At 38.8% G+C, this 27,996-nt stretch overlaps 1 long non-coding RNA gene across 1 annotated transcript; it reads left to right on the top strand.

Moving 5' to 3' along the window:
- The first annotated feature begins 10,183 nt into the window (after positions 1-10,183).
- Positions 10,184-26,394, top strand: LOC145011561 (uncharacterized). The gene is made up of 3 exons (XR_013664149.1): positions 10,184-10,638; positions 11,340-11,431; positions 26,260-26,394. It is a non-coding gene; the product is annotated as an uncharacterized LOC145011561 (long non-coding RNA).
- The last annotated feature ends 1,602 nt before the right edge of the window (positions 26,395-27,996 follow it).

The following is a 27,996-nucleotide window of genomic DNA, read 5'->3' as shown; positions in this document are numbered from 1 at the left end:
AGGTGATTTTCTTATGCCAAGACTTATTGCAGAGAAAAAGGATGAGGTTCATTGGAGGAATCATAAAGGTACAATTGTTCCATTTGCAATAAATCAGGTTTCTTCTTCTCTTATATACCATGAGTCAATTGTCAATTGGTACCACCTGGTTTGGTTCCAAAACAGAATCCCAAGTCATTGTTTTATACTTTGGCTTGCTATTCTGGGAAGACTTAGAACGCAGGACAGAATGAAGAAATGGAAAGATTCTAATGGGTTTAGCTGTGTTTTTTGCAATTCTCAATTGGATTCTCATTCTCATCTATTTTTTGAATGTAATTATACAAAAGAAGTGTGGAGTTTGATGAAAAATAAGGTGAAAATTAATCATACATCTGACAGCTGGTTTGATATCATCCGTGAACTTCAATGTTCCTTAAAAAAGAAAAACATCAATGATTTCATCAAAAAAATTGCCTTGGCGGCTTCTGTTTATCACATTTGGAATGAAAGAAATAAAAGAGTGTTTGGGAGAATGAACAGTTCAGTGGAAAATGTCGTCAAGATTATCACAGAAGATATTAGATTGAAGATTTTTAGCCTTAAAATGGGTTATCTTGGGCTCAATGAAGAAACGTGCAAGGAATGGAATGTTCCTGTTAAAAGTAATAATTATATCCATGGAAGTTGATAATAACAGGAGAATTGGGTTGTATATGGAGATGTTAGGTTGGCTGGGGTTGAATCGATGGGAAGAGAGTTATTATGGAGACCGAATGGTGAAAATGAGGAAGAATATAAATAAAAGCGGGAATTCTAGTAAATCTGTCAAAGGGTATTTTGGTCAAATCTGGAAATTTAATAAAAGGAAAGACTTATTAATGATCGTCTTGATTGTTAAATGCCTCGGCTGTGATTCTGATGCTGAGAATTGGAAGGAGGCGGAATTAGAAAATAAAAATCGCAGGCTCTTAATTCTTGAACAGGGGCTGTTTGGAATTCGGATTAATGAAGGAGTGATTGCTGTAATCTTTGTCATGAATGATAAGTTCAATTTTATGAGAAGGGATAAGAGCATGCGGTTTAGGGAATGGTATCACAGAGAAGGAAAAAACAAGAAACAGGGGCAAGCTGGGATTTTGTTAAAAGATAGCGAACGTGGTTTTTGGGTGGAGGGGTACTTTGGTAATTCTAAGCTCTGCTGGTTTTTTATTCTTTTTAGAAATAAGTGTGGGAGAAAGAATAAAAGGCAGGATTTTAATAAAAACGAAAATCTTAGAATCTGGGTCAAAGGGTATTTTGGTCAACTTTGGGGAAAATTTAAAAAGTTTGATCAATTTGTGCATTGCTTGGTTATAATCGAAAATTGGAAGAAGGGCATAGTGATTGGGAATCAAATGGGTGGGTGTTTTGAAAGGCAAATGAAAGTTAAAGAAGGAAGAGGGTGGTTTGATGTGCAGTGGATTATGAATGAAATTAAGATGAATAACAAGAAAGGGCAATTTGGGTATTTTTCTAAGTTTGAAGTGGTTTTGTGTTGGAAGGATCATAATGGAAGTTGGATGGTGTTGCAAAATAGTTGGAATAATATAGCTGGGAGTCTTTTTTCTTTTCATCTATGTACAAATGGACAAGGGCAATATGGTCACACTTATGAGATGAGTACCAAAATTAATCCTTGTTTGTTACTTCTTTGGCGTTTGGCTGTGAAAGGGCAATATCGGAATTATTGGGCATGGATGAATTTTATTGTTTATAAAGGAGTCCATTTCCAATATCTTTACAAAGGAATTGACGGTAACGGGACTTTTACCAATTTTTCCCTTAAAATTGGATTGCAACTCGGTTTAATCCCGAGTATCATTTGGTGTATACCTTATGATGTGGTCACTTTTCATCAATATTTGGAATTTATATCCATCTATTGTGAAATCCCGCCGTGGAAACAAGGTGTGTATTGCAAAGGTTTTGACGGAAATGGGTGGTTATTCATTTTTTCCCTTAAAAATGATTTGCATCTCGGTTTGATCCCGAGTTTCATAAGAATTTTTTCTTGTGAAGTGGTTTTTAAAAATTTGCATATGGGTTTTATCCCCATAAGTTGTGTTTTTTATCCTATTAATTTAGGATTCTCCACAATTGTGGGTGCCACTACTGGTTCGATCAGTAAGTGGTGGGATATTCACCCGTCAATAACCAGGCTTGGGTACGTCATCCTTAGACTGTACCACCATTTTTTTGGCATTTTTTGGGTAACAAAATGTCACTTTTTATCCGGTTCAAATCCGGAAACTTTAATTGGATGGTTTTCCCTCTTTTTCCATAAAAAGAATCTAAATCTTGGTTCAAGTCCAAGTAGTATAGTCATGTGGTTTGCCCCGTTTTTCCAAAAATGGATGTTTTTTACCGGTTCAAATCCGGACTATTTAGTTGGTTGGTTTTTCTTCTTTTTCCATAAAAAGAAATTAAATCTTGGTTCAATTCCAAGTAGTTTAGTCATGTGGTTGGCCCCTTTTTTCCAAAAAATGATGAATTTATCCGGTTCAAATCCGGAAATTATAGTTTGGTTTTCTAACTTTTTCCGTAAAAAGTTCAAAAATCTTGGTTCATTTCCAAGTAATTTAGTGGGTGGGTTTTATGATTTTATCCATAAAAATTCTAGAGATGGGATTTATGTTAAAAGATTGTGGATGATGATGGGTGATGATGACAATTGGAATGGAATGATGGAAAAGCGATATAATCAAAGAAGGTCGGTTAAAGAGAGCAAGAATTGGAAGATTGTGAATAGAGATAATAGAGAAGATGATATTTTGGCTTTTTATAGCAACATACTTTTGAGGTACATAAAAGATAATAAAGATACAAGGGTGGAGAGGAGAAAGAAGATTGCTATTATGGAGTCCTTTGGCAATGGGAAGGAAGAAACTATGTGCATTTTTATTTGGAATTCTTGGGATATTGGTGTTCATAGGACTAGCGATATTCTTGACACTTGGATGAGGAGCATGTATAGAGATGGCATTTTTGAAGAGTGGAAGAAGAGATGGGGTGTTCATTTCGAGTGCGAGCGGAAATTTGATGACCACTCCGGGTTGTGGAGTTGGAATAGAATAATTTGTACTTTCTTTGTTTATATTGTTGCTAGGGTTAGCATTTGGTTTTGGTATCTTAGAGATGTTTGGATTTTGGTCATTTTTGGGGTTTGTCCAAAAATGACATAACTCTTGTTTCTTTTTTTCGAATTTATAAAATTTTTGCCGGGGCTTCGGCCTCTTTCCCAAAAAAAAAAAATATAAAGAAGGTCCAAAACGGAGTTCGTATGCAAAAGAAACGACAGTTTTAAGAAAACAGACAGTAAAACACTGTTTTTCTTTAATTGCGAAAAACTGAATCGATCCATTGAGGCACTTACACTTTGCCGACGGGATTTCCGAAAGCGTTTTTGGACTCAAGTTATAGTCTATTATTTAATTCCACACTCGAAATAATTTTTACGAAAATATTCACAAAAGTCGCGAAAACGGACACCGCGAGCCGTTTAAACGCAAAACTTTAAATGTGATTTCCCGAAGTTCCGTAACTCCAAAAATTAATCCGTTTAATGTTCTGAAATACTTGAATTAAAATCCATCTAACGGTATATTCGGAAAAAGTTCTCGATACCCAAGTCCCGATAAACCAAAAAAATAGTCAACTTTTGGATATTTAATAAATGGGAGACCATATGTGGGACCCACATGGCTTAGAAGCCAGCCAATACTCCTTCTAGCCCACGTGGGTTTCCTTCTCCTTTCTTCTCTTTTCCTGAGTGCAAGCTTTCCCAAAGGTACATGGGTGGAGGCATGGGTTTACAAGATTTGTCTGGAACTTCAACTATAAAAGGAGGCTCACACCACCTTCATTTGGACACAACTCCATTTCTCTCTCAAATCTCCCTCTCTCCCTCTATCAGTTCAGCTCAAAACAGGAGGCAAACAAACCACTGCCACCACTCGGCCACCCAATTCCATCACCCGGAAAAACCCACCTCCACCTTGGGTTGCTGCTGAAATCGATCCCCAAGAGTCTCTCCACCTCCCCTGCATCGAACCCCACCGTTTTAAGCAAGAAACCGGCGGCAGAAGACCACCAGAGTAGCTTCCTTCCACCTCCGTCGCCATCACTATTACAGCCTCAAACCACCGCCTCCACATGCTGTAAGTCATCACCACCCCCTCCGTTATATTTTGTTGTTTGTTTAATGTTCCTTCGATTGCAACTACTAAAGCCGGGGACCTGCTTCGACAGCTTCGTTTGTTTTTGTATTTCGTCGGGCATGAGAAACAAACTCAGGAACCTCCTTTTTAAACACCTAAATAACTAACTTCATTCAATTTTAATTAAATTAAACCCTTGTCTATCCAACTTGAACAACTTTAGTCCCTCCATTTCAAAATTGTTTTAAAAATAAATATCAAATAGGACCATTTACGTTTCTGATTATTATTTTGGTGATGCATAGTTGCGACTAACAGGAGGTATGTTAAACCAAACTTTTTTAAATCAAATATTGTTACCGAATTAATTATTTTAACCCCCAAACCAATTATCCTTTCAAAAGTAGTCCTAAGGCATTGAAACTTGAATTTAAATGTGCACAACTTACCCCTCTCCTAGAAATCAGTTTTAAAACTAGTCCTAAAACTTAAACTAATTTTTTTATTTATTTACATTTAACCATTTCTTGTGATTTATTTTCAAAATAAATCCGTAAATCAAAACTTAAAATTTAAATAAAATATTTTAATTCTTATTTAGAAATTATTAACCAACTTGGTCTCATTTACTTTAATTAGTAAATGGACCCTATGTTTTGGTTAAGTTACCAATCAAATTAATTTATGTTAATATTTTTGTAGGAAACTAAATAAATCTCGACGATTCGTGTTCACGGCAACATCTCTCGGTTCCTTTTTTCTCGCATCAAATACTCGCCAATCACACTTTAAGGTGACTGTTACGGCCCCACTTTTACATATTTTTGGGGGGGAATACATGTAGTACTTGTATATCTAGTATATATCTATTTTATAAATACTTTGTTTAAACAAAAACACCACCGTTTTTATGCAATATCAATCACACGGAAATAGTATTTATTACGTTACTATTTACGGTACGGGGAATCTAGTTTGAAGGGCCGCTTGGGTTGCTGGATTTCAGAAGTGCTATAATGCCAAAATGGTCCTGCCCTCGGTGATTCATGTCTGGCCCTCATCTGTACATGATAGTACGTGTATTAAGTAACATTTACCATACGAAATACACAAAAATATCATTGTTTTGTGTAAATACTTTACCACTTTTAGAAATAATTGTTTAAACGCTTACATATTAAGTAAACAAAATCGTTTTAAACCTCAATAGCTACATATGTTATGTTGTTAAGATAATACAACTAATAAAAATAATATATACGTTTTGACTAAAATTATGCTATGGCTGTATAGCCGGTTATCAACTTGGTAGTTTCATTATGCTTTATACATAGATAAAAAAATATATAGGTTTATATATTTTTACGAGTTATATAGCTCGTATCTTAGGCTCATTTATGTGCTTGTACTCAAAGTTTCATCAATTGTTTAAACAAGTATCGTACTCTTCAATGTGTACGCTTATCAAATATACTTGTCAATTACCTGTTTATCCGTATCTGCAGTTGTTAAGTTCAACCTTGGCAGATAACTTTATCCGTATATCTGTTTATGACATAAATATATAGGTTATACATTTATACAAGTTATAGAACTTGTATCTTAGGCTCATACATGTGCTTGTGTACACTATACGAAGTTTTGTCAACTGTTTAAACAAGTATCGTACACTTTACGTGTATGCTTATCAAATATACTTGTTGTTTATCCGTATCTGCGGTTGTTAAGTTCAACCTTGGTAGATAACTGTATCCGTATATCCGTATGTTTGTTTATCCGTATTTACGGTTGTGAAGTACAACCTTGGTAGAAAACTTTATTCGTTACCTGTACAACCATGGATTTGGTTGCTTTCAAACACAATTTTAAGTATGGAATTACTAATGGAACATAATGTTTTGGCATCAAAGAATTATTACAAACACAGTTTTAAGTATGGAATTAGTTATGAAACATAACGTTTCGGCTTTCAAAGACTCATTACAATCACAGTTTTATGTATGGGTTTACTTATACAAACTATACATTTTGGCTTTTAAAGACTCATTGCAAACACTGTTTTAACTGTTGTTATACATACAAAGATAATACTTTTTAGACTTACTAAAAGTAATACTGCGTTAGCAGAAAACCTGTGAAACTCACCAACTTTTGTGTTGACTTTCAAAATTACATGTATTCTTAGGGGATCATTAGCTAGGCATTCAGATAGAAGATTAGTTGTGGGTTGCAGACGACCTAGCTAGCTTGTTGTTCATATCTGTTTACCTGTTTAATGCAACTAATGTACTATTATTATCTGTAAGAACCCTGTATTCAAACTTAATGATGGAATACAAAAGTTATTTTGCTTATCGTTGTACTTGTGCTATATATTCAGTTTATCTGTGATCCATGAACTTAGTCCCGCTCCCGGCGTGTTCCGCCTTGGCCGGGGGTGTGACAGAATGGTATTAGAGCCAAATTGGCTATAGAGAACTCGTATCCTCGAAAGAGGAATACAACTATAGCAGACTAGCTTTTAATAAAAGTATTATTAATAATAACATTATTTCTCGACTACTTACGCCGTTTGATGTCCGGCCATCATCTGTGCTCAGTATTCGGGAAGAACAAACAAAATTTAATAATACTACAAACCCCACCAACCATAATATATAAGAGTTTATATATACTCTGGCCCACGATGAGAACACTTAATAAAATTTTAACATCCCTTCAACTAAAACTACCAACTCAACCCTCTAGGTCAGACGCCTCAATTAGGGTTAGTACCGTACATAAGTCATACCATAAATAAATCTGGAATGCGCACCTATGTTATTTATGGTCAGGCCGGTGCACAACCAACCCTGAGCAAGGAGTCTGACGGACTACAACGGTTGAAGGTTTTAGGGATTGAAGGATGTTCTCCAGATTCGCTACAACAACCTAGTACCTTAGAATCCTTACATACCTTTTAAAACACTTACAATTCATTAGCAATTAAGGTCCCCTTTCTATCCTTTAGAAATCTAAAGGATTTCTAAACCAAGCACCTTATCTTTATCATTTGGAAATCTAGAGGATTTCTAAATCAATCCTCTTTTTCTTATAATTTGTAGGATTTCACAAGCAAACTATATATCATAAAATGCATCCCATGCATACTTGTTAGGACTTTATAGTATTAACACAACTAAACATGTCCGTTTTAAACATATTAGGAGATGGCCCCACGAAAGCAACCAGGAGTTCGTCCACCGCCAACTCCCCAAGGCAACCCGATGAGAACCCCACCAGTAACTCAAACATCAGTGGAAACTCCAAACCAAGGAGGAGACCCAGAAGTAACAAATGTAAACCAAACATTCCAAATGAATTCCGCCATGATTCAGAACATGCTCGCACAAGGAATTGCTACGGCTTTGGCAACATACGAGGCAGCCCGAAATGGAAACACTGGAAATAGTGGAAGTGGTACTCCCGCAACTCATCAAAGCAACACCAGGCACTGCTCCTATAAGGATTTCATGAGCTGCAAACCTCGACCCTTCTACGACATTGAAGGAGCTATTGGGCTATCCCGTTGGATAGAAAAGACTGAGGCTGTCTTCCACATCAGTGCTTGCCCCGATGACTGTAGGGTTAAGTACGCTACCTGCACGTTGATGGACTCCGCCTTAACTTGATGGAATAACCATGCGAAGTCCATGGGAATCGCTGAAGCTTATGCCATGGGCTGGGAATCCCTGAAGCAGCTAATGACCAAGGTGTATTGTACCAGACAGGAGATACAGGCTCTAGAGCAAGAGCTTTGGAACCTTGTCATGAAAGGATCAGAAGTAGCTGCCTACACCTCTCGATTCAATGACCTTGCAAACCTTTGCCCAGGAATGGTGACCCCGGAAGACAGGAAGATCGAAAGGTACATCTGGGGACTAGCTTCACCTGTTCAAGGTCTGGTGACGGCATCCAAACCCTCCACTTTTGATAGTGCTAAGCAATTAGCCTATCAGTTGACTGAACAGTGTGTCCGACAGGGTACCATGACCCCATCGGTAGAGAAGAAACACACTGGAGGCACCAAAAGGAAGTTTCATGGGGATATAAAGGAGGACTCCAAGCATCAGAAGCTCGAACCAGAACCGTTAGCTGTCTATGCCGCAGTTACTAATACTCCCACCCCAACTAAGTCCTACTCTGGGACTTTACCTCATTGTATAAAGTGCAATTTCCACCATGTCGGAAATTGCAGGGAGGTGATCTGCAACAAGTGTAACATGAGAGGTCACATCTCGAGGTACTGTAGAAGAACCCCAACCACTACGACACAAGGAAGCCGTAACTATTACGAGTGCAATCAACCAGGGCATTTTAGGAAGGACTGCCCACAACTAAAGAACCAAGGTGGCAATGGAAGGGTACTCATGATCACAGCAGGAGAGGCTCTTCCAAAATCACATGTGGTTATTGGTACGTTTTGTAACAACAATGTTTCGGCCTAGGATACTAGTGCTAATTAAAGCTTTATCGACCATAGGTTTCAACACGCGACAAAATATAAAATTTCGCAAACTTAATGAAACCTACACAGTAGCTATAACAAAAAGTACTTGCTAGTTGCCTTATCACCCAAGTTAATCATGCCATTCACATAGAAACTAAGGACCCTTGCTGGTAATCTACGCTTTCTAAGTGTATACATTAGGGTTGTATATAATTAAGATTCTACAGACTTAGGATTCGTGATTCCGCTTTACTTCCTGTTCCTTGTTTGGTTGTGGGCTTAGGGTAGAATCACTTATTCAACTGTCTATTCGATCTTGAATATATACGACTTGTATACACCAAGGGAATGTAGAAGCACCAGCCAGGGATCATGCACCACGTAAGCACATTACTATTTATCGATATGGCAAACGTACTCCATAGTTGCTTTCTCACCCGAATTAATCACATTATTCAAGAAGAAACTAAGGACTCTTGCTGGTAATATATGATTGCTAAGTGTATACGTTAGGGTTATATATAATTAAGATTCTACCGACTTAGGATTTGTGATTCCGCTTTACTTCCTGTTCCTTGTTTGGTTGTGGGCTTAGAGTAGAATCATTTATTCGTCTGTCTACTCAATTTTGATTATATACGACTTGTATGCACAAGGTGATATAGAAGGACCAGGCATGGATCATACCACAAAACTATATTACTAATTATCAAAGCCCTTGTACTACCAGTACCAACTTAATTTCGGGACGAAATTTCCTTTAACGGGGAGGTAATGTGACAACCCGAAATTTAGGGCTATTATTATAATCGCCAATCTATCCGTGAATCTCTTGTTTATCCGAATTACTAAGTTTTAGTGCATCTAAAGTAAAATAAATAATTTTATTTTAATTATGACATAATGTTAGATGATACCTTACTTCCAAATGTGTAAACTGTCAAACGAATCAAACTGCTTAAACGACAACGCTAATTAATGCATTAGAAAAACTGAAAATTTACATTAAGCAGTTTTGAGCAAAACAAACATTAAAATATTATAGTACATGTTTTCCTGTTTCCAAAAATATAAAGAAGGTCCAAAACGGAGTTCGTATGCAAAAGATACGACAGTTTTAAGAAAACAGACAGTAAAACACTATTTTTCTTTAATCGCGAAAAACTGAATCGATCCGTTGAGGCACTTACACTTTGCCGACGGGATTTCCGAGAGCGTTTTTGGACTCGGGTTATAGTCTATTATTTAATTCCACACTCGAAATAATTTTTACGAAAATATTCAAAAAAGTTGCGAAAACAGACACCGCAAGCCGTTTAACCGCAAAACTTTAAATGTGATTTCCCGGATTCCGTAACTCCAAAAATTAATCTATTTAATGTTCTAGAATCCTTGAATTAAAATCCATCTAACGGTACATTCGGAAAAAATTCTCGATACCCGAGTCCCGATAAACCAAAAAAATAGTCAACTTTTGGACATTTAATAAATGGGAGACCATATTTCGGACCCACATGGCTTAGAAGCCAACCAATACTCCTAGCCCACGTGGGTTTTCTTCTCCTTTCTTCTCTTTTCTTGAGTGCAAGCTTTCCCAAAGGTACATGGACGGAGGCATGGGTTTACAAGATTTGTATGGAACTTCAACTATAAAAGGAGGCTCACACCACCTTCATTTGGACACAACTCCATTTCTCTCTCAAATCTCCCTCTCTCCCTCTATGAGTTCCAGCTCAAAACAGGAGGCAAACCAACCACTGCCACCACGCGGCCACCCAATGCCATCACCTGGAAAAACCCACCTCCACCTTGGGTTGCTGCTGAAATCGATCCCCAAGAGTCTCTCCACCTCCCCTGCATCGAACTCCACCGTTTTAAGCAAGAAACCGGTGGCAGAAGACCATCGGAGTAACTTCCTTCCACCTCCGTCGCCATCACTACTACAGCCTCAAACCACCGCCTCCACATGCTGTAAGTCATCACCACCCCCTCCGTTATATTTTGTTGTTTGTTTAATGTTCCTTCGATTGCAACTACTAAAGTCGGGGACCTGCTTCGAGAGCTTCGTTCGTTTTCGTATTTCGTCGGGCATGAGAAACAAACTCAGTAACCTCCTTTTTAAACACCTAAATAACTAACTTCATTCAATTTTAATTAAATTAAACCCTTGTCTATCCAACTTGAACAACTTTAGTCCCTCCATTTCAAAATTGTTTTAAAAATAAATATCAAATAGGACCATTTACGTTTCTGATTATTATTTTGGTGATGCATAGTTGCGACTAACAGGAGGTATGTTAAACCAAACTTTTTTAAATCAAATATTGTTACCGAATTAATTATTTTAACCCCCAAACCAATTATCCTTTCAAAAGTAGTCCTAAGGCATTGAAACTTGAATTTAAATGTGCACAACTTACCCCTCTCCTAGAAATCAGTTTTAAAACTAGTCCTAAAACTTAAACTAATTTTTTTATTTATTTACATTTAACCATTTCTTGTGATTTATTTTCAAAATAAATCCGAAAATCAAAACTTAAAATTTAAATAAAATATTTTAATTCTTATTTAGAAATTATTAACCAACTTGGTCCCATTTACTTTAATTAGTAAATGAACCTTATGTTTTGGTTAAGTTACCAATCAAATTAATTTATGTTAATATTTTCTAGGAAACTAAATAAATCTCGACGATTTGTGTTCACGGCAACAACTCTCGGTTCCTTTTTTTCTCGCATCAAATACTCGCCAACCACACTTTAAGGTGAGTGTTACGGCCCCACTTTTACATATTTTCGGGGGTAATACATGTAGTACTTTTATATCTAGTATATATCTATTTTATAAATACTTTGTTTAAACAAAAACACCACCGTTTTTATGCAATATCAATCACACGAAAATAGTATTTATTACGTTACTATTTACGGTACGGGGAATCTGGTTTGAAGGGCCGCATGGGTTGCTGGATTTCAGAAGTGCTATAATGCCAAAATGGTCCTGCCCTCGGTGATTCATGTCTGGCCCTCATCTGTACATGATAGTACGTGTATTAAGTAACATTTACCATACGAAATACACAAAAATATCATTGTTTTGTGTAAATACTTTACCACTTTTAGAAATAATTATTTAAACGCTTACATATTAAGTAAACAAAATCATTTTAAACCTCAATAGCTACATATGTTATGTTGTTAAGATAATACAACTAATAAAAATAATATATACGTTTTGACTAAAATTATGCTATGGCTGTATAGCCGGTTATCAACTTGGTAGTTTCATTATACTTCATACATAGATAAAAAAAATATATAGGTTTATATATTTTTACGAGTTATATAGCTCGTATCTTAGGCTCATTTATGTGCTTGTACTCAAAGTTTCATCAATTGTTTAAACAACTATCGTACTCTTCAATGTCTATGCTTATCAAATATACTTGTCAATTACCTGTTTATCCGTATCTGCGGTTGTTAAGTTCAACCTTGGCAGATAACTTTATCTGTATATCCGTATCTCCCGGCAAAGACCCGGCGGATCGCGATCATCGGGGATTAATACAGGAAGACTACAATTCGAGTTCAGAAAACTACACGCTACTCCAGACCCTATCATCTTTCGTACCCGTGACTCAGAATTCGACTACTATTCCCGAGACCAACTCTCTTTTTAGGACCTTATCGCCACTCGTGTAGAGGAAAGAGAGTAACAGGGTAGGACACACAGCATTCAAAGAAAGGATGATTGTAGCCAAGCGTTGATTGGCAAAGCTACAAAATTACATCGACCTTGCCTCAAGCATCACATGGGATGGGTCATCGTAAGTAGAGTTCATACCGCTCACCAGACCTGGTAAATTAGCTTCATAAGTATGCGCTAGTGCTACTCTATTGTAAGTAAAATCACGACACTACAAATTAAGTGGTCATACTAATCGAGAAATCTATCTACTATCAAAACCCGCCCATGCACAAATGTGAAGTAGACCTGCATCGAGGTCAAAATTTTCACTGAAACCATGATTTCTAGAGTCATATTAACAAGATGGGCTTAGGATGTACCTATCCGACTTGAATGTCTATTTAACCTTAATTATATAACTAAGCATACATCAATTGGTCATGACAAGGACCTGGCTTGGGTCAAGTGTAAGGTTTCACTTGGATACAGAACTACTAAAATACATGAGTTTATTATACAAAGAACCTCGTTATAAATTGTTTTCAGAACACCCTAAACAACCGAAATTTGATACAAATCGATATGAGATAAACTTAGTTAGAAAACTCGCGACATATAGCCATTCTAAAAACTCATCATCGTCTCACCTTTAAACATTTGTTGAGAAGTTTCTTCTTCATAGACCTATGGAGTGCGAACGTTCCAGCACTAATGCAGCGGATCCCATCAAAATTCCTCAGCCAAGTGTGTTCGGACAAACATGATTCTAAGAGGAGTAAAGCTTAACGTCTGTATGAAACCTACTCCTACCTACTGCCATAACTCCATCTCGGGAGCGTTAGCAGAAACACTAAGAATAGTACAGTAATGTGCAAAAATTTATATGCGTAAATATAAATTGTAAGGATGCGCTTAATACAATCATTTCCACTAACGAAGTCGTTTTTCGTCATGAAACAGAGCTATGTCTTCACCAAGAAGCAACAAACCAACTAGCAAGGCGCCAACACTGCAGATAGACGTTGCTGCTTTTCAGGCTGCAGTCACGGTAGCCGTGGCAGCCGTCATGGCGCAATTCAATACTAACAACGTCGGCAGGGGTGGAAGCGGTACTAACAATACAAATTGTGGTAACAATCACGGACACCAATGGGTACCTACCAACGAAAATACCTCAGGCCACGAACCTACGAACAAGAAGAGAAAGTTTTGGAACATGAAAGAGCGCCACCAATCTCAAGGATACACTAAAAGAGAACAACCTAGGGTCGCCCCTACCATTACAACAGCAGTCATGACACATGCCTCGACACTAGCCATGGGGTCTGCCACCCAAATGCCTACCAGACCATATGAGGGATCACTCCCAAAGTGCAACCAATGTGGCTTTCATCACTATGGGGCTTGCCGGGAGATGCACTGTAAAAAAAACTGCAACAGGAAAGGGCATACCGTCCGTTTTTGTAGGGCCCCAGCCGATCACCTCCCTTCAATCACCTGCACCAAGGTAGGCCCAGTATGCTACCTATGCGGTGAAACGGGACACTTCAAGAGAGAACGTCCAACTGAGAAGAATGACGAAGGAACGGGAGGAATGTGATGAACACACCAACAGGAGCAGCAAGGGAACCATGTTAGGACTTTTGTAATGTTCCCAAACGACAAAACGTTTAAGTACTATATGTTTGTAATGAATTTGGTACGCTTACTAAAGTAACCTTCCTTCTAAAAAGTAGCTAAAATATTCTCTCTCATACAAATCAAACCAAAGATATTCATATATGACCTTAAGATCATTACCTGTAAGTTGTGATGACCTTGTCCATACATCGGGGTTAATTAAAATCAAAATACTAAAGTCTTGAAACAAATAATTCCATCCTGACTCCGATTCCATGTACAGTATTAGGGGTTGAGTGGGGTCACCCACTCGACGATTTCACGATATCAATTTACATACGACGATCATATACCGCTCGATCGTAAGGAGACCTGTCAGGAATCATGATATCAAGTATCATTACTGCCCATCGAAAACACACCCACTACCAGTGCTAGACACTGTGGTATGAATCATCTACAATAATCATAACATCAAACAAAACGGAACACACAGAAAAGAAATACATGACACTCTATCACTCTAGTGATCTCTTCTTTCGAATACAACTTATCTCATGTTATCTAAAAAGATTTTGTTGTCGTTATCCAATTTTGATTGATATAACCCTCATCTTCCCGATTAAACGACTACAAAAGGGCCCTTCGCCTAACCCCCTGAATATCGAAACTATCATCTCTCATAAACATCCAGCATGGACCTTTGGGTCATCTCTCGCTGTGGAACTCCAAAACACGCACCAGAGGAGTGTTATACTTCCCGAAGCCTTATCACATGTATATACAGGAGACCTTCGGGAATGTCGCGCATGTAGCAGACAAGATTCAAGCATAGAAGCTTGGGACAGATATGGTACGAGTCCTGCGATGAGCTTCAAGCTAAGGTTGCCCAGAAGGACAAGTAAATGTCCTACCATTCAAAAAGGCCTAGTCGTGTAAACCAAACCCACATGCTTCCTACCGAGCTACAAGAGCTGTCAGGTCAAACCTGTTGAACTACTCAACAATGAAATTGAAGAACCAAGCTTCTCACCCTGAAAAGCTGTGGTCTTATTCTTCAAATTAGAAAGACAAATCGTTCATAATTCCATCGATTTCAGAGGCCCCGACAACATCTCCAGTAGAAACCTTTACTATCTGCCTCGCATAGACAAATAGGCCGACAAACCGCAACGAACGAGGTGCCCTTCAGGAATTGAACCTGAGATATGAATATCACCAGTCATGAGTATTGAAGAAGGATGTCCGAGAACAATCCTCCAATTTCGATGCGGGCGCTGAAAGTTCATAGTGATACCCTCGGATAGGACCAAACCCACTCGTAGGATTCATGAACGTAATAAATAGGATATGCCATTCTTACTAGGATCAGTTCATCATCGTCATTGCAAATGACTTACTTATCTGCCCTCATAGTAAGAAGGAAACCAAGGAGAGCAACTACAACAAACCACGGAAGCAATACAATTAGAGAAGTATTACCCGAAGTTCTCTAGATACGAGTTTTGGAATTGAGGAGTCTAATTCTCAAGACACATCATTATCAAGGTGTAAATTCATAAGGGCCCTTTCAATTGATCAAAACCGTTGAGAAACAGTCTACACCGAAGGCGTTAGCAGGAATATGACAAAATTCTGGGTCTCGCTGACCTACCGTCTTAGTTCCTTTGGAACTTCTCATAAAATGCGGACCCCCTCCCAAATTTGACCCTAAAGGGAGCAACCCTTGACAAGAAGAGAAGCAAGAGGGAGAAACCATTAGAAATCTAGTATAACCGACCAAATTCCTCTCGAAACACTCACTCTGGGAAAACTTAGTACGCTTCAGAAAGCATGGAAAGCCAATACCCCAGATAATTATGCCTTTCGAGATTCTTGTCAGAATCAGCCTTATAACTCGCTACTTCAATTTACTCCCACGAGCTTGGTAAAGTACACTCTACCCAACACGTCCCAAATTTACAAGAAGTATCTATCCGATGAGACTCTTGTAATCCCCCTCGACGAGATCGAGTTCCACAAGAGCCTCACCTTCGTGGAAGAACCATAGTGACCATGGACCGAGAGGTCAAGCGGATGAAACAACGCCACTTCCCATTAGTGAAAGTTCGTTGGAATACTAACCAAGGACCTAGAGTCACATGGGAGCGCGAGAGTCAGTCGATTAGGAAGTATCCTCACTTCTTGGCTCGATTGTTCATGCCTACTCCTTGAGCATTCATTAGTTTTATTACGTACATAAAACTAATAATACATGTAAAGCGTTAATAATTTTGATGGCTAGTCCTTAACCATACTCAGACTAGATATGACTCGAGCCAGGGCCAGTATCCTTTATATGACTTTCGTCACCCTTGAACCTTTCGGTTCGGCTGTAGCTAGCAGCCAAGTGCAGGATTGTCAGTCCCGTATAGATCCATACACTCAAGCCATGCTTTCCTACGTTCGGAGATTCTGGTTACAGGGGTAGTCCTCCACTCTCTCATGCCAAGGAAGTGTTTCAGAGGACGTGTCTCTAATCTTTAAGATTTCCCTTTACTTCTTGTGCCTAGGGAAGTAGTATCTACTACTAACTAAGTTCTAATGTGCCTGTCCTTTACACTCGAGCCTAGGTGTATTATTAAGGACGTTATAAATGTTCGGTGTTATCTAATGGTGATTGTCCTTTACACTCGAGCCTCGATGTATTATCAAGGACATTACATATGATTTATGTGTCATAATGGTGTTTATCTTTCACACTCGAGCCTAGGTGTATTGTTAAGGGCATACAAATGTTCTATGTTTTCTGATGGTGTCTTTCTTTTACACTCGAACCTAAGTGTTTTATTACAGACATTACAATGTTTTATGCTTTCTATCAATATATTTGTGGACAATCAAATGTGAAGTATACAACTTAACAGTGTATAATAAGAATTGAAAATCGGTTTTAAACAAACAACTTTACAAGTTAAAACAGTTTGTTAAAAGGTTTTCAATTCTTAAAAATGTACAATTATGAAACCATTTAACTGAAATCATGAGTTTAAGTATAAGATATTCTTGTACTCTTGCTTGTATTCCCCCTGAAAACATTGAAAAACCATTGAAAAAGGGTAGGGGTATGAACTCACCGGTTGAGAAACGTGTTACTTTGGATCCTAAACGTCAGTTCTGGGTTCGCGAACGCACAAGATTCCTATGGATTATGAAATGATATACCAATATATCTAATTAGATTTATCAACACTAATTAGATATGATATTACACTCCAATGAGTGAAAACACTTCAAAACAAGTGTTTGGAGTGACCCGGGTGACATCTACGGACGTGTATTGATGCGAGGGACTTGGGATTTGAGTTTCCTCTTCAAGAGTACACTCCCTAATGAGTTTTTGGCCATATACACCACTCACACATGAGTTCACGACCGTGAACTCATGTTGGCAAGATTTATGGTGCTTAATGGGTCAATAACACTTGGGAAGGGTTGGAACAATTTTATCTAAGGCATGGAATGAATTTAAATCACCAATAACAACACTTAAGGGATTTTACGGCCGTGATACCTATGATAGTGCTCGTCCGGATACCTATGATAGTGCTAAGACATTAGCCAAAACCCTGATTGATCATAGCGATAATGTTGACGAAACCACTACCACTCCTGAGCCGACTCAAAGGAGTGGTGAGAAGAGAAAGTTCTGGAAGAAGAAGAAGGGTCAATCTTCCCAAGGATCTTCCAAGAAACAGCAGACTGTAGCAGTCCATGCTGCTATTACCCCCGTTGTTGTTGCTTCGGTTGTGGGATCCATAGCTCCAACTCCTACCAGCAGGTATGCTGGTAATCTTCCTCTGTGTAACAAGTGAAAATACCATCACAATCCTGGCCCCTGCCGAGAATTATCTTGTACCAATTATGGTAAGAAGGGGCACACAGTTCGATTCTGCAAAGCTCCGGCCCAATCGGCTAACCAATCATCTGGAGCAAGCGTTAGTCAAGCTTGCTACAACTGTGGAGAGGTTGGGCACTTTAAAAGGAACTGCCCCAAGAAGTCAACTGTTGATAACACCGCAAGGGTTCTAACCATGGGATGGGAGGAAGCAGTCGCCAATCCCACTCTTGTTCGGGTACATTCCTTCTCGACAACTCTTATGATAGTGTTCTTTTCGATTCGGGTGCGGAAAGGAGTTTTGTTAGTCATGCATTCAAACATAACCTAAAACATAATCCCCAACCACTAACTGAAACGTTTACCGTCGAGATGGCTAACGGTGAGAAAGAAAGTGCTAACGAGATATTCGTAGGTTGTACCCTTACACTGAATGACCACTCAGTTCCTATAGATCTCATGCTAGTTTCCATTAAGAGCTTTGATGTTATCATTGGCATGGATTGGTTGAGTCCGAATCATGCTGATATCCTTTGTTAGGAAAAAGCCACCCGTCTCAACCTTCCTTCGGGACAGACTCTCGTAATCTATGGCGATAAACCCAGTTCCAATCTTCGTATCATTTCCTGCATCAAAGCTCGAAAGCTCCTACGAAAGGAGTGCATTGCATTCTTAGCCCATGTGATCAACGAGAAACAGGAAGTTATAGATCTCGCGAGCATCCATGAAGTCTGTAACTTTCCTGATGTGTTTCCCGAAGAGCTTCAGAAATTCCTCCCGAGCGTTAGGTCGAGTTCCGTATTGACCTAATTCCTGGAGTTACTCCCGTAGCGAAGTCTCCGTATCACTTAGCTCCAGCAGAAAGGCAGGAGTTATCCAGTCAACTCAATGAGTTGCTCAGTAAAGGATTCATTAGACCGAGTTCCTCACCCTGGGGAGCTCCGGTATTGTTTGATAAGAAGAAAGATGGATCATTTCGGATGTGTATCGACTACCGTGAGCTGAACAAGTTGACTGCTAAGAACCGATATCCTCTTCCACGAATAGATGACCTCTTTGATCAACTTCAGGGAGCCAGTTACTTCTCAAAGATAGACCTTCGGTCAGGGTACCATCAGTTACGAGTTCAGGAGAGTGATGTTTCCAAAACAGCTTTCATGACTCGGTATGGACACTACGAGTTCATAGTGATGCCCTTTGGTCTAACCAATGCACCAGCTGTTTTCATTGACCTGATGAACCGGGTGTGCTGTCCCTTCTTATACAAGTTCGTCATCGTGTTCATTGACGACATCCTCGTCTACTCAAGGAGCGAAGAAGACCACAAACAACACTTGAGGTCAGTGTTGGAGACCCTTAGATCCGAGAAGCTATACGCAAAATTCTCCAAGTGTGAATTCTGGATACGGAAGGTAACTTTCCTCGGTCACGTGGTAAGCGAGGAGGGTATTAACGTGGATCCTTCCAAGATTAAAGTGATTGAGAATTGGTCGGCACCGAAGACACCCACATAAATCTGTCAATTCTTGGGTCTCGCCGGCTATTATCGGAGATTCATCCAGAATTTTTCCAAAATCGCCAAACCCTTAACCACTCTAACATAGAAATGTGTACCCTTTTGTTGGAGTGATAAACAAGAAACTGCATTCCAGACGTTGAAGAAAGCCTTCTGCAGCGCGCCTGTTCTATCCCTACCCGAAGGGACAGAGGACTTCGTTGCCACATGACATGGAACTAGGAGCCGTAGTCTTTGCATTGAAGATTTGGAGACATTATCTCTACAGAACCAAGTGCACGATCTTCATTGATCACAAGAACCTGCAGCACATCGTTGATCAGAAAGACTTGAACATGAGGCAATGGCGATGGGTAGAACTACTCAGTGATTATGAGTGTGAAATCCGTTACCATCCCGGCAAGGCCAATGTGGTAGCAGATGCCCTTAGCCGAAAGGAGAATGCAGACCACAAGGTGAAGAACCAGACGATGCCTATCCATTCCAACTTACCCATGCAAATCCGAGAAGCCCAGTTAGAAGCCCTCAAACCCGAGAACGTGTTGATCAAAACCTTGAGAGGAATGCAAAAGAAACCCAAATGGTATCGAACCCACTAGGACACTCGCACGAATCTACATCCAAGAGGCAGTCCGACTGCACGGTGTACCTGCATCCATTATCTCTTATCGAGATAGCAGGTTTACCTCCAGATTCTGGCAGTCCCTTTAGAAAGCCCTTGGAACCAAACTAGATATGAGCATGGCATATCATCCTTTAGAAAGCCCTGGAGGACATGCTTAGGGCATGTGTCATTGACTTTGGAAAGTCATGGGACACACATCTATCTTTGATCGAATTCTCATACAACAACAGTTACCACACCAACATCAGGGCTGCTCCGTTTAAAGCCCTATACGGTCGTAAGTGCAGATCCCCTCTGTGCTGGGCCGAGGTGGGGGATACACAGTTAGCCAAGAGTCGAGTCCCCGACAGTGCTCTCACTGGTCCTGAAATCATCCGCGAAACCACCGAAAACATCATCCAAATCCGAGATCGATTGAAAACTTCACGAGATCGCCAAAAGAGTTACGCTGATAACCGTCGGAAACCTCTAGAATTCCTGGTTGGAGACCGTGTCCTGGTGAAAGTCTCGCCCTGGAAAGGCACTGTACGTTGTGGTAAACGTGGGAAACTTAACCCTAGGTACATTGGACCCTTCGAGATCCTCACCAGGGTCAGTCCGGTAGCCTATAAACTTCGTTTACCTCACGAACTCAGTAACATTCATCTTGTCTTCCATGTCTCAAATCTCAAAAAGTGCCTATCCGATGAAACCCTAGTGATTCCCATAGACGAGATCGAGATCAATGAAAACCTCAACTTTGTGGAGGAACCGATCGAAATCTTGGATCGAGAAGTCAAACGTACAAAGCAAAGTTGCATCCCGTTCGTGAAGGTTTGCTGGAATGCCAAGCGGGGACCAGAATTCACTTGGGAGCAGGAAGACTCAATGAAACAGAAGTATCCACAACTCTTTCCAGATCCATGATTTGTATCTTGTCTCGTGTTTTAACTTTGAATTTCGGGACAAAATTCCCTCTAACGGGGGGATAATGTAACAAGCCGAAATTCCGTATCATTACTTGTAACTCTTTTTGTAGTTCAATTCGATCAACCAATCGTCGTTTTCAAATCCGATTCCGATTTCGTTATTTAATTAAGTCATTAATTTTTACATATCTAATATGAATTAATGGGTGTCCTAATGCATTTAGAAATCATTCTAACACCCCATTCTAGTAATCGGAACATTTTTAGAATTTACCATATCGGGTTACGACAACTTAATAGGGTGCGACCAAAAGCCTCGCCTAACGCCGGTATCGGGTAGAATTCCACCGTGTCCAAAACTTAGACACTATATAAAGTGTTCTAAGCCTTCATTTGAAGCTTTTGGCTTTATCTCATTACTCTCTCTCTCTCTCTCTCTAACCTCTCTCCTCATTCTAGATTAAGGTCCAAAATCAATTATTTAAGGCTCCAAATCATAGAGGTAACCTTCCTAGCTTGTTATTCAACCTCATAAGCCTTCAAATCTATGTTTAAAGTGTGAATTAGGACCTAGAACATGTTTATATGGCCAAGGAGTGTGCTTGGTTCATAAACACATAAAAATGGGGTTTTTGAGCAATTTAACCCTTCCAAACCAACATTGGGACTTTGATACGACCTTGAGGCTTACAAACCTGGACTTGGAACACCTTAAACTTGAATTTTGAAGGACAAATGAGAGTTTACGGCCAAGGTTTGTTCTTGGGCCTTAAACTCCTTAAACATGGGGAGTAAACTCACTTTTACATGTTAGAATGCCTTGTAACTTAACCAATAGCCTTGTGGTAAATCCTAGAACCATCTAAAAATAGTTTGGAGACCTTAAACATAACAAAACATTACATATGAGAGTTTACGGCCATAGAACATCCTCCAAGGCCGTAAACTCCTAATTATATGTCATTTAATGCCCTAAATTCATACCAAGGCTTGGAAAATTAACTAGAATCACATATGATTGCCCTAAACATCACAAATTAAATATGGTTTGAGCATGGGAGAGTTTACGGCCGTAAAATCCAAGTTTACAGACGTGAACTCTCATATGTGATGTATATGTTGATTCAATTCAATTTATGGCATTAGAAAAATCCATTCTAGCATTCCCCATGTCCATTCAAGCCATAAAACACTCAAAACTACCCAAACATGAGTTCACGGCCGTGAACTCAAGTGCGTGAAGGTATATGGCCGAAAACTCCATTAGGGAGTTTACTCTTGAGGAGTAAACTCATTTCCCAAGTCCCTCGCATCATTTCACGTCCGAAGATGTCACCCGGGTCACTCCAAACACTCGTTTTGAGGTGTTTTAATTCATTGGAGTATAGTATCCTATCTAATTAGTGGTTTAAAGTCTAATTAGATACCTTTGGGTACCATTTCATATTACATAGGAACCTCGCGTGTTAACAAGCCCCGAACCAACGTTTAGTGTCCGAAACAGTTGAATCTTCTCGTCTGGTGAGTTCATACCCCTACCCTTTTTCACTGTTTTCACTATTTTTAAGGGGGAACACAAGCAAAGTACAAGGGATTACTTGTACTCAAAACATGTTTTCATGTGTGTGTTTCACATCTTATATGCTTTTAACACTGATTAATACAACTGATAACCGTTTGAACATGCAGATCACGTAAACATATAGTTGTGAAATGGATTTTAAACTATTATGTTTTATATTTATTTCACAAATGGTTTTCCACATTTTATCGGTTAAAAGCATGACATTAGAACATTTGAACATAAAACCTGTACTGTTTTGTCCTCGGTAACACTCCACAGAAATACGCGAGTGGAGGACTATCATATTATTACTAGTAAATTTGTTAATCCTGTATGATTGGAGACACGTCCTCGGTGAACACTCCACAGAGATACGCGATGTGACAACTGTCAAATTTCGGTCAAGTCAAAGTCAAATAAAGTCAAAAAGTGAAACCGTTTGACTCAATTTTCCCTTGGGTACTCTTTACATTATGAAATTTCTACACAACTCACTATTCTAATGAGAGATCATAAATCAAAAAGTGTGAACATCTAGATCTCCTTAACCTAAAACTGTGGTACGTGGCGAGCCAAACCGATAAAACAATGTTGCATACTCATCGGGAGTGTGTAAGATCCTTAAACAAGGCTTAACAATGTTTACGGACCTTGCATTGCGAAGCCGGACAGTCACAAATGCCACACTTGAAACCTCTCTCAATCGTTTTCACTCTATCTCTCTCTATTTGAAATCTCTCTAAGTATGTGAAACCTCTCCCAAAACTCTCTTTGTATGAGAAATCTCTCTAAGTATGTGAAATCTCTCCCAAATCTCTCTAAGTATGTGAAACCTCTCCCAAAACTCTCTTTGTATGAGAAATCTCTCTAAGTATGTGAAATCTCTCCCAAATCTCTCCAAGTATGTGAAATCTCTCTCAAATATCTCTCTGTATGAGAAATCTCTCCAAGAATGTCAAATCTCTCCAAGTATGTGAAATCTCTCTCAAATATCGCTTTGTATGAGAAATCTCTCCAAGAATGTCAAATCTCTCCCAAATCTCTCCAAGTATGTGAAATCTCTCCCAAATCTCTCTCAAAAGTTTCCCGTACCTTTTTAGAATCATTCGGGTCATTCCGACCCTTAACCGGGTCAAAAACGGCTTAAAACGGGGGTAAAAACGAGAAAAATGGACCTCAGGAACCGAAACCTCTTAAGAAGAGAGAAGCCTCTTAGGACCCGAAGGTCCTCTTAGGGACTGAGAGCAAGGAGGAGCCGAACCCGAGACCAAGGAGGAACCGACCCTCCTGAGCCGAAGGCCCTCTCAGGGCCGAACCTCGCCCAGGAGGAACCGAACCCGAAAGATCCTTGCAGGCCCGAACCTCGCAAAAACACCCGAACCCGAAGGCTCCTGGAACCGAACCCGAAGGTACTGTTCATTCGGGCTATTTCGGTTCTGATGCCCATGACCGAACCCTTCGCTTCCTCACCTCCTCTCGCTTCCTCGCACCCCTTTGTTTCCCACTGTTTCGCTTCGTTTCCGGCTACAGTCCTCAGCAAGGACCGAACCTCGGCCTAGGACCGAGAGATCTCGCTGGGAACCTATTTTCTCCCGGTTTTCGCGTAGTTTTGCATTTAAGGCCCGTTTTTAATTATTTTAACGCGGGATTTTCACCCAAAATCATATTTTAACATATAAACCCTAAATATTCACAATTTAATCATATTTTCATAAAAATCTTTATTTAAATAATAAAAGCAAGTGGGTAAAGTACAAAGAGGTGGAGTGTTGACTTTGCTTTACCTTATGACACAAGCAACCACTCCCACACCCACTCTATGACCAGCCACACCTCCCCACCTTACCTAGGTCACATCAATGTCCTTTCCACTCAATTATCACTCTTTCCCACGTTTTTGAGAGCTGAATATTCATCTTCTCTCCTCACTTCTCTCATTTTCTCTCATTTCACCAAGAAGATCAAACTCTTTCCTCTCTCACTTTCTCTCTCTAGAAATTTGAGATTCAAGGGCTGATCTTGGGTTTTTCCTCCACATTTGGTAAGCATAATCCATTCTCCTTATGATTATTTCACTTATTATACACAAATCATGGATATCTTACACAAACTCCATCATAATTGTGTCAGAGCTTCGAATCTTCAAGTGATTCTTCAAGTGTTCTTGGGTTGAACACTTCTCTTCTTCAACACTTATCTACTGAAATCACTCAAGGTGAGTTCATACCCCTACATTTTCATGTTTTCTCAAGTTTTTAAGGGGGGAATACAAGTTAAAACACCAAGAACATAACTAAATTTTTCTAACAGCCTTCATCAGAAAAGTTCAACTCCATTCACGGACTGTTTTGGGCATCTTAAACATTTTTGTTTTCAAAAATGCACAAGGTGAAAATAGTTCCACCTCTTAGCTTTAAAATGACTACTTTCACATCTCCATACGATTTGTCTACAATTTATGGTGATTTTTACAAAACTGCCTATCATTTCAAACAACAATCCGGACCAGTCTGTGATTATGGACTTTTTCACCCAAGTTGGAAGTCATTAAAAATCGTGATAAAAATTATGAGTAAACTAGACACATTTTGTGAACACTCAGAATTTACGGATCTAGTTTTCGACTTCGTATGATTTTTCTATGATTTTTCCAAAACAGTGCAGAATGGCTAAAGTTAGCCAACAGCATGTAAATATCATAACACTTTGTATTATGTTGAGCAAAGTGTATAATCATAAGTTCTAATTATTGAATGTGTTTCTTTGTTAGTTTATCATCATGAACTGAAACTAAGTCATTCATAATAAATATTATTCATTCATTTTAGAACACGTATATTAAACTATAAAAAGTATAGTTTAATAAATTCATAACACTAATACATTTCCATAAAAGAGTTCTTACATATTACAAACGTTTTAGATAAACTATAATAGGTATAGTTTATGATATATTGTATAACACACTCGTACTAAAAGAGTACATTCATACAGAAAAGGTTTACACTCACACACATTATACGTAAACTTGTTACCCTAAATTGTGAGACATTCTCTCTTTTCGTACGTCCGAGTGCGAAATATAATTCTTGGTAGTTATAATCAGAGTCTCCTGGAGGGAGAACGTGATACTTGTATATAGATCTATATTGGGTTTGACACCCCACACCTTGCTGCTAGCTATAGTGGGACCTGCAGGTCTACGGGTGACAAATGTCATTTCAGTTTTTGCGACGCCTGAGAAACGTCGTGGCAGGTTCACATAGTCATAGTATGATTATAGCGACTCACATAGGGATATAACAATCCATAAAGTTTACGGGATTTTATTTATAAAACCTAAATGAGTTTTATGTCGATTTAAAATCACTTTTTATCTCAATGAGTACAGATATTACTGTACACTTTTGGTTTTGGTAGTTATGACTACACATCATTTGAAACCACATTTATACCTTTAAGTATAGTCAATACTTGTTATTTCTCGGTCCTCGGATTTAGGACTACATATACATAAAATATTAACAAACATGAGAACATACGGAAATTTCATTTAATTCAAACGCGTCCATGTCCATTTAAACACATAACATTTTCTATTAGTAAGAAAGGTTACTTATACATTTTGGTCTTCGGTCATAAGACTACATTACACAGATTTTAAAGAAAATATCAGATTTTCTGGATACATATTCTAAGGTTTTTACAAGGAAAACGGTTTACTTTTCTAACGAAATATCTTATGAACTCACCAACCTTTGTGTTGACACTTTTCAAAACTACTTGTATTCTCAGGAATTCAGTGAAAACAGGAAATCAACAACGTTTTGAGGATGGGACGATAAATCATCAAACAGTTCATTTTGTATCATAATGTAATTGATGTGAATCATGTAAACATGTGCTTTGATGTAACGTTTTCAATTATATATGTGATGGTTGTATTTACTTTGAGTACTATTATACTCATTGTTGTGATACTCTACATGAAGTCCTCTACCCCCGGACGTTTCCGCCATCCTTGGTTTGGGGTTGTGACACACGAGTGGAGGACTGCACCCGTAACCAGAATCTCTAGGATTTAGAGAGCGTGACTTGAGTGTATAGATCTATACGGGGCTGACTACCCCACACCTGGCTGCTAGCTACAGCCGAACCGAAATGGTTCAAGGGTGACAAAAGTCATAAGGTGATGTGGACTACTTGTTGCCATATCTAGTCGAACTCGCAATTAGGATAACAGAGATTTACTCAATAGTAATAACGAATAACTTAATACATCTTTTACAGTGATAACCAACATTCCGGAAAGTATGGGACTTACCTGGGGAAACATTGAACATAACCACGTTTTACAGATACATCTTTTACATTGATAACCAACATTCAGGAAAGTATAGGACTTTCCTGGGGAAACATTGAACATAACCACGTTTTACAGATACATCTTTTACATTGATAACCAACTTTCAGGAAAGTATGGGACTTTTCTGGGGGAAACGTTTACATAACCAGAAAAGGGTAACAAACCGGATAACTTTACATCTTTCACAATTGGTAATACACAATCAGGAAAGTATAGGACTTTCTTGGGAATACATTGGTACATAACCAGAATAGTATGTCAAACCAGATAACTTAACTGTACATTTATACAAGATAAAACATGTTTTCAGTGTACAACTTTACTTTACATGTTGACAAGCGATAACAAACCTTTTTAAGAAAATATGGGATTTTCTTGGTGTGCGTAACATTTCAGAAACAGAAAGGAAACTTGAACATTTCACAAACAAAAACCGCTTATGAACTCACCAACGTTATGCTGATTTTCAAACGGCTTGTGTTCTCAGGTCAGCGTTAGAACAGGTACTCGAAAATCCTTTTTGTCCGAAGACGGAGTACTCAAAAGACCCGTTTCATTTTGTTCATACATATACTATGTATCACAACTATACAACTTTACTTTTGAAACAATTGTAAAACTTTTCTTTATGTAACGTAATGATTGTTTTACTTTACTTACTATGTGCATTGGATTTGATACTCAACGTGGAGTCAACCCTGGAAATGTTTCCGCCTTCGGTTTTTGGGGTGTGACAAATTAGGCCTCTAGACTGCCAACATTTTCCTTATGGTTTGATGTAAGACCTACTGTTAGATCACTTTTCACGAACTTGTACTACATCATTTATACCAGTAAATTGGCAGTTAACTACTCTATTGCTATGAATCTCTTTCTAATCTTTGGATTATGTTGAAATAGTCCATAAAACACTCTATTCATATCAGCAATAGACTCTTACTATTGCTATCATTTTTATGAATTTCCAGTGAAAGATGCCTCCACGCAAACGTCCAAACAGAGGCAGACCGGCAACTCAAACCCCTCCCCCACCACCTCCTCCTCTGCAGTTCGATCCAGTAATGTTTCAAACAGTTGTGACGGCAGCCATAGCTCAAATGAACTCTGGTGATGCAAGTGGTGGCAACTCTAGATTTGGTGAAGTCCATCAAAGAGTGCAGGGATGT

This window comes from Lactuca saligna, chromosome 8, assembly GCF_052625555.1.
Source record: "Lactuca saligna cultivar CGN05327 chromosome 8, ASM5262555v1, whole genome shotgun sequence".
NCBI classification, from domain to species: domain Eukaryota; kingdom Viridiplantae; phylum Streptophyta; class Magnoliopsida; order Asterales; family Asteraceae; genus Lactuca; species Lactuca saligna.
Note: the sequence above shows the minus strand (reverse complement) of the source record. Positions and strands in the feature narration are given on the sequence as shown.